Source organism: Lontra canadensis, unplaced genomic scaffold (genome assembly GCF_010015895.1).
Source record: "Lontra canadensis isolate GAN:19392208 unplaced genomic scaffold, GSC_riverotter_1.0 scaffold89, whole genome shotgun sequence".
NCBI lineage: Eukaryota > Metazoa > Chordata > Mammalia > Carnivora > Mustelidae > Lontra > Lontra canadensis.
Genome location: NW_022631083.1, coordinates 3,910,298 through 3,918,329, shown reverse-complemented (window position 1 = coordinate 3,918,329; position 8,032 = coordinate 3,910,298). Strand labels below are relative to the sequence as shown.

General features: G+C 44.3%; 1 pseudogene; it reads right to left on the bottom strand.

The window, feature by feature from the left end:
- Nucleotides 1-247: 247 nt before the first annotated feature.
- LOC116854228 lies at nt 248-831 on the bottom strand (annotated as a pseudogene).
- Between the last annotated feature and the right edge of the window lie 7,201 nt (nt 832-8,032).

Here is an 8,032-nt window from a genome sequence, read left to right as displayed (position 1 = left end):
CCTGCTATAGGCTTTCTTCACATGTTGAGTAATCCTTGCTTGTTTGCAATAATATTTTGCACATGTGAGGGAGGCCCTAGGAATCTGACCTACAGGGCTTGCCAAGTACTGGGATTCACAATGGGTGACCTGGTTGAGCTATTTTACTGGGGAAGCCCCAGTTGTCAATATCTGAAGATCTTATCTCTTTTCCTGCTTTGAGTCCCCCAAGGGAAAAAAAATCTTCATTCTCCTGAATTTTTAAAACATTTTTATTTGCATTTATTCTGTGCAGAATTTACTCCCAGGCCATAAGTTTTTGTTTCATCAGTTTCTTCTGGGATATCTTTTTCTTCTGTGCAACCTCCTCTTCTGGTATAGGAACAATCTGCTCTTTTTCAGTAAGGATCATCTCAATATGGCAAGGAGAGCTCATGTATGGGTTAATCTGACCATGAGCCCTGTAAATTCTACACCGCATCTTGGGGACTTTGTTCACCTGAATGTGCTCAATGACCAGAGAATTGACATCTAAATCCTTAAGTTCAGCATTACTCTCTGAGTTTTTAAGCATGTGCAGTGAAAATTCAGCACTCTTTTTGGGCCACCGACCCTGTGTCCAGCCCCACTGTTTGGCTTGGGCACACCTACCATCTCCACCATTGTAGCGATGGAATGGCACACACTGCTTCTGCAAAGTGACATCTTTCAGATACTTGGTGGCTTTTCAGATATGCATACCCTTTATGCCTGGGCAGTTTCGCATGTGTTCTTAAAGTGAACACAGACATTTGAACCTCTTGATTTGCATGATTTTGTAGGGTTTTCTGGGTCAAGCAAATAACGAACCATTTTCAAAGGTCACCCCAGGCCACCGAGTGGCCTTTTTATATATATATATATTTTTTTATATCTAGGTTATATCTAGGTTACCAATGTTTCTGGAGCAGAGGCAAGTAAGGGAACTGAGAAGTCTCAGCCTTTGGTATGTAGACTCTGTCCTAACCTCTCCTTTTTAGTTTTGGAACCTTACCTTCTTGGTGCCTGGTGTTCCCGAGTCTAGAGTTTCCATGGTTTAGCTTCTCATAGTAGAAAGCTCTGACCTGCTGAGAAGGGAGGGTGCTGGTAATCTGATGATGGTAACAGGGTGAGGGAGGGGATCCTGGGAAGTCTGTCTACTTCTTGTATAGATTTTCAACCATTCTTGCTCATTTGAACCTCTCTCAATCCCTTCATTGAGAGTTAACTTAATGCTTACAACTCCTGAGCCCTCTTCAGTTTCTGGATTTTCCCAGAGCTATTGTAGGTTCCACATTTCTCTGGTCTGTTAACATTTACCACTATCCAACTACCCCCCCAGCTTCTGATTATGTGGATGGAAAAATCACCTCTAAATTTCTCTGAGGATACTAACTAGATTTGTCAAGGTGTCTCTGGTTCCTGGGTTGTCATTTTTTTCTAGGGAGCCAGATATTCCTTTCAGTCTTCTTGGTCTTTTTCTTTCAAATGGCCAGCTTTCCCATGAGCCTAGTTATCCTTGGTCTTCTGTTCATATTTTAGGATGAAGGACATTCTGTTTTCCCTCCCTTCTCCTATGGTCCTCTGCCCTGTTTCTTATATTCCACATATAAGTGAAACCATGATAATTGTCTTTCTCTAATTGACTTATTTCCCTCAGTATAATACCCTCCAGTTCCAACCACGTTGATGTAAATGGTAAATATTCATCCTTTCAGATGACTAATATTCCACCATATGTATATAATATACACCATATATACCATGGGGATATACCATGTCTTCTTCATGCATTCATCTGTCGATGGGCATCCCAGCTCCTTCCACAGTGTGGCTACTGTGGACATTACTGCTATGAACATTGGGGTGCAGGTGCCCCTTGGGATCATTACATTTGTATCTTTTGGGTAAATACTTAGTAATGCAATTGCTGGGTCATAGGGTAGCTCTATTTTTAACTTCTTGAGGAATCTCCATACTGCTTTCCAGAGTGGCTGCACCAGCTTGCATTCTCATTCTCACCAACAGTGTCAGAGGGTTCCCCTTTCTCTTCATCCTTGCCAACATTTGTTGTTTCCTGTCTTGTTAATTTTAGCCATTTTGACTGATATAAGGTAGTATCTCATTGTGATTTTGATTTGTAGTTCCCTGATACCAAGGGATGTGGAGAATTTTTTCATGTGTCTGTTAACAGACCGTACTCTTGAGTTAAGGAAAGGCCTGAGTAGAGGCAACCTATGTGGAGAGGGCCTTGCAAATCAGTAGACTTTGTTTTAGGGTTCACAAATAGCATTTTGGTGCTCTTGGGACCATCTCTGGATATTAGAAGGAAGCACCAATACCTACGTTAAGCACCATGGATCTCCTTGGCCAAATGTCTTTAGGAAGAACCTTCTGCTTAGTTAGTTTGTCAGTTTGCCTAGGGATAAACATCTGATTATCAGTGTCTCCCTGTGAAATGGGGAGGGGTCTGGGGAAAGGACTGATTGACACAACTGTTTTGTTAACAAACCTTTCATTAAACATCCTCTTTGATTTCTTTTTTCACTTTCAGCTGTGATCCTACAGCCTCTCCATACTCTGTTGGGAGCATTGGCCACTGCTATGAGCCTACCACCATGTCGCTGTGCACTCATACTTGGCTCTGTCCCATTGGTTATCTGTGCCCTCTGCTCTCTATCTCCCTGTATCCATTTTAATGTCTTGTTTACCTATAACCCCTTCTTTAACACCCCCCTTCCTGTTTTGGGAGATTATTGCATTTTGTACCTCTTTATTTGGATTTGGAAGAAAAAAGAAAAATCCATGTGTAAAATCCACCATCTTAAATCAGAAGTCTGTTTTCCCCTAGTTTTATGAGCCCTTAAGCTTCCACAGAATAAGCACATAATTGCTTTTTTTCTTAACCCAGGAAAACATCTAAGTTGGAGTCAATGAACCTTCCAAATTCTTGAGCCAACCAGTGCAATGTCTCTGTGATGCACAGACTTTATGTCTACCAAATTTATGGGGGTAGCGTAGTCACCTGGAATGGATCTGAAGCCAGATATACTGTAACAAGATCTCTGACTCCCAAGGATTACAAAATGCCAAATTATGACAATGTAGACCCCATAAAGAAACTGAAGCTGCATCTTGGAGTCTGAGTTAGAGCCTGAGCATACTGGTCCTTGGGTGATCCTATCTCACAAATAATACATTATTTGAGGCCCTGTCCTGGAGGGGGATTGCTGCAATATCTATGTAAGGGACCTGTTGTTCAGTTGTCTGTAGCTCCAACCCATCATCCTGGTGCTGTGGTTTCACTGACACCAGAGTCCCCATGGGTGATGTATCACACATCAGGGGAATGTTCCCTGGAGAAAAGAAAAGATCTGCAAGAAAACTCTTAATAATTACTGGGGGAAAAAATTGCCACCATGCTGCATATAAAAAGTCACTCTCTCCCCCACAAGTAGAAGAGAATATAGATACTAACTTTGCTTCTCCCAGATCATCTCCTGCGCTTATACAATATGTTTAGATGTAAGTAAGAATAATTCTTCAATCCACCCTCCAATTAAAAAAAAAATTCTGTATTCCCTGAGTATCTCTGAACCTCCACAAATTTAAAGATGGATAAGCATTAAAATGTCACAATCTCCTGGACTTGGTGCTTTTAAATTTCCTGTTTCACAACTCCTGAGATGTAATTTCAAGTGCAAAAATATCTGTCAGGGAGGATATTAAACAACGCCACACCTTCAGCTGTTCTGTCTTCAGCTATTTACAGATATGTTTCAAAAACATACCATTTAAATATGAACAGCAACTTCCTGTTAAACTTTGGAGGTAGAAACCAGCAAGAAATATGGCCCCCGGTGGTGGGGGAGGAAAAAATAGTTTCTGTATACAAAGCCTTAACATAATAAACAAGCAGAAGAACTTCCTGATAAATAGCGCCAAGCAAACATTCATATCCTTGCCTCCGCTGTATTCAAAATATTTTTACTAGACCAAGTGCAAAGTATTATTATCATTAATATTAAGTTTATCCTTTTTGGAACTGATCCAGGCTCCAGTTCTACCAGAAGGTCTGGTAGGAGCCAAGGGTATGGACGTTTATCATGGCAGTTACTTTGGTTTTAATTCTCTTCATATACATGTTGCAGAGCTATGGATGGATATTAACATTACTGTGCTTGATGAAATCCACGCCCATCAGCCTCTGGGGCCCTGCAGCAGCCACCCCACAAAATCATCAAAACGGAAATTCCCAGGCAGTAAACAGACAGTCTCTGAAGGCAGTGCCAGGAAGCTGGGCAAGGACAGTCGCAAAGACATCTGGGTCCCTACAGGTTCCTTCTAGCCACCTGGGAACCCAACGAGGGCAGGAACATAAACACCCAGGACCCAGGACCTTACAGAAACCACTCGTTTGTGTTCTCTTCATTCACCAAAGCAAAATGCAAATCTGGTTGTTCTCTTTATTTAAACCAAAAATGAAACACTTTTTAATTGATATGTTACATATATGCAGACAAGTATACACATCTGATTAACGTTCATAAACTGAATCAAGCCCTGTAAACAGCCCCCAGACTGAAACACAGAACATGAGCAGCCCCCAAGGAGGCTAGTGTTTTTCTCATTTCCCCTTACAGTCACCACCTATCCCTGCTCCAAGGGTGACCACTCCCTGGGCACCCTTTTTTACATATATTCCCAAACAGGAACTGGAATTCCAGAAATTAGTCAAAGTAAATTTACTTCAGTGTACTGGAATTGAGGACACAAAACCCACACATGACAAGGAATGATGTCCCCAAGAATCTTTTTCAGCATTCCTCTGGGATAGGTGAAGGCTTTGTGTTGGGGGAAGGAGAAAAGCAGGGAGATGAGGGAAGAGATGTGGGAAAGGCAGAATCCCATAGGATGTCAAGTCCCTTCTGGCCAGATGGGCTGGCAGGCTGAGAGGACACCAGGATGAGGTGGCAGCCTCTGAGTTTCATGTCTCAATCTACCACTGACCACCTCATTCAGCAAGAAGCTGGACAGCAAATGTATCTTGTTTGGATACCACCATACCACCCCGATGAGCTCTGACTATGGCCCATTGCCCTTGCCAACCCCAAACTGCACCTCCCTGGGAAAGCCACAGCCCTGACCTTGGGAAGCTTAGAGTCAAGCTGGGAAGCAGGCAATGGGGTCAACATCACCCAGTGCAGGGTGGGGCATTTGTGATAGGCAGGCACAAAGCTCACTGCAAGGGCTTGTTTGTCTATGTATTACTGTAACTACTGAACACATGTTTCCCGAGTGAACCAACATATGAATGAATAAATGAACAGAATACCTCTCATCTTGCCTGAACTGGGAGCCTGCCTGATAGCCAACTGGCTTAACCTGCAAAAGAATGACAAATTGGAGGACCAGAAAGCTTGAGTAGCCTTCACATGGGGCCAGCTGAACTGTAGACAGTGCTCAAGGAGGAGCTCTTGTCAAGGTGAGGCTTCTGGACCTACCAGGGACCCCAGCTACCAGAGGATCCAATTAATGCTGGCTCGGGTAATAAAGACATTTTGTTGATTCATACACACATGCACAAAACAAAAATTCGGGAGGTAGGTAGTTTCCAGGTGTGCTCAGTTCCCCTCGATGTACTGAAGGCTTCTCTTCTATCCTCCTACTCTGTTCCCTCAGCTGTTGGTGCCCCAGTAAAGACACGATGTTCTTCGTGTCATCAAATGCTTCTCAGCTTTTATTAAGGAGGGAAAAATCAAATGACCCCCTATTTCTCATTGCTAAATATGATCACCTGACCTACAGGGAGGCTGGGAAGGGGAGGATCTGGTCACTGCCCGAAGCCACTCTCCCCAGATCTTTGGGGGCACAGGGAACATAACTAGATTCTGTCGGCACATCCGAGAGCCTCCAAGAGCTAGTGTGGCCCATTCGGTGAAGAACACAGGAGTCTGATGGCCAGGACTGTTGTGTGTCCTTGAGCAGGTCACCTGAGATTTTGACGTCCTCTTTGTTCCAAGGGCACAGCTGGACAGCGGAACTGGTAAATTCTTCCCAGTCTTGAAATTCAAGGCTCCATATTTCTGTTCCCTCTTCTCGGATGATATGCCCCAGTGGCATGGTGTTAGCTTGTTCCACGATGACAAGCTTGTGAAGAAAATCTTTCTAAAAACATAGCTCATGTATTGCAGGTGGCATTGCTGCATATTCTGGAAATTATGTTAGTTGTCTATAGCACACAAAGAAGAACAACACAGTATAAAGATTGTTGTACTATGGGTTGAATTGTGTCCCTGAAAAAGATATGTTGAAGTCCTAACCCCCAGTGCCTGTGAACATGACCTTATATGGAGTTAGGGTCTTTGCAGATGTGATCAAGTTAGGATGAGGACATTCTGAATTGGAGGGGGACCCTAGTCCAACATGACTGGTGACCTTCTAAGAAGAGGAGAAGACAGGGACACTCAGGAAGAAGGCCAGGTGACAGTGGAGACAGAGATTCAAGCACTGCAGCTGTGAGTCAGTGAACATCTGGAGCCACCAGAAGCTGGAAGAAGGAAGGATGGATTCTCCCCAGAGCCTTAGAGGCAGCGGGCCCTGCTGACAGGGACTTTGGACTTTGGACTTCTACCCTCCAGGACTGTGAGACAGCAAATTTCTATTGTTTTAAGCCACCCAGTTTGTGGTCTTTGTTAGAGCAGCCCTCAGAAACTAACACAGATAATACTATTCAAATATCCAGGCCTTAGTAGGACACCGAGGGGTAGTCTGTATCCTTCTCCATATTCCAGGAAACAGGTAGGACAACAATGCGATGGAATTTGTCTTAACCCCAGGCCAACATCACCAGCAACCCTCAGGGAGAGGTAGTAAGGTGGAGGAGTTAAAAGCCAGGGCTCCAGAGCCTTAATTCAAACCCTTCTCTGTCCTATACTATCTGTGTGACCTTGGGCAAGTCACTTCCCTTCTCTGTGCCGCAGTAGCCTTGTCTATAGATAAAGGAAATAAATTTGGGTCTAGCGAGGGGTAAATGAATTAACATGTGTAAAAGGTCTAGAACAATGCCTGGCACACAATGAGTGCTTGCTGAGAACAAAAGTTGTCATGCCATAAATGTTTTGCCCGTCCCCTTGTTTACAGCCTAGCTACAGTGGGTCACTTAATGGACTCCTTTAAAGCAAAAATGGGTAGACAAAGCTAGAAAGATCAAACCAGTATCTGGAGTTATAGCAAGTTCAAAAGTCAAAGTTAGATAAGAAAAGCCAAGAGCAAAGTGTGTACAGAGTCAGGGCCAGGACATACAATGTACTGGAAATGCCAGGGGATGGGCTGGAACTCAGATGTTGGAGGACAAAACAGGTATCTGCATGTCCTGGCAAGCAAGACCTGGAGGTAGGAAGAGGGGGAGCCCAGCATCCAGCTCCCTGGCAGAGGGTAAAACACAGGGCCCTTGACTGCCTGGCTGTTCTTGGTGGAGGTGGAGGGCTTAAGGAAATCCCAAACAAGGGATAGTTGGGGCTGCTGCCTACGAGGTGCCTGTGCAGGACACAGCACCATGAACTTCCACCAAAATGGGAAGTGGTTACTGGTTGGGTAGGATCACTTGGCTGTGGGTTACCAGGGATGTGAGTGTCTGACAATGGTGGCTGACCCCTCCTGCTGGTTCCATCAGACATGCCATGGGCTACTAGGGTTACCCCTGTTGTCCGGCTTCCATGCTCAGTTAGACAAGGCCCAGGGCCACCCAGCTGCACACTAGTCATAGCCCAGGAGACAGAAGCCATGGGTCTGAGGAATAGCCAGTTTGCTCTTCTCAGGGCATCTGAAGCTGTCCCCAGCCTTACTTTGTTGCCCTGAATGAGCGAGAAAGAGAAGGCAAATGTACCTTTGGCCAAAAGTGTAAATTTGAGAAGTAAAGCAAACAACATCTAATTTGTCAAGATACACACAGCCTCGTGGTGCTTACTGTAAGACAAACAGGCCCAGAAAAATCCCTAGCAGCCTTTTACGGGTCATGGAAACAAAACTCTGT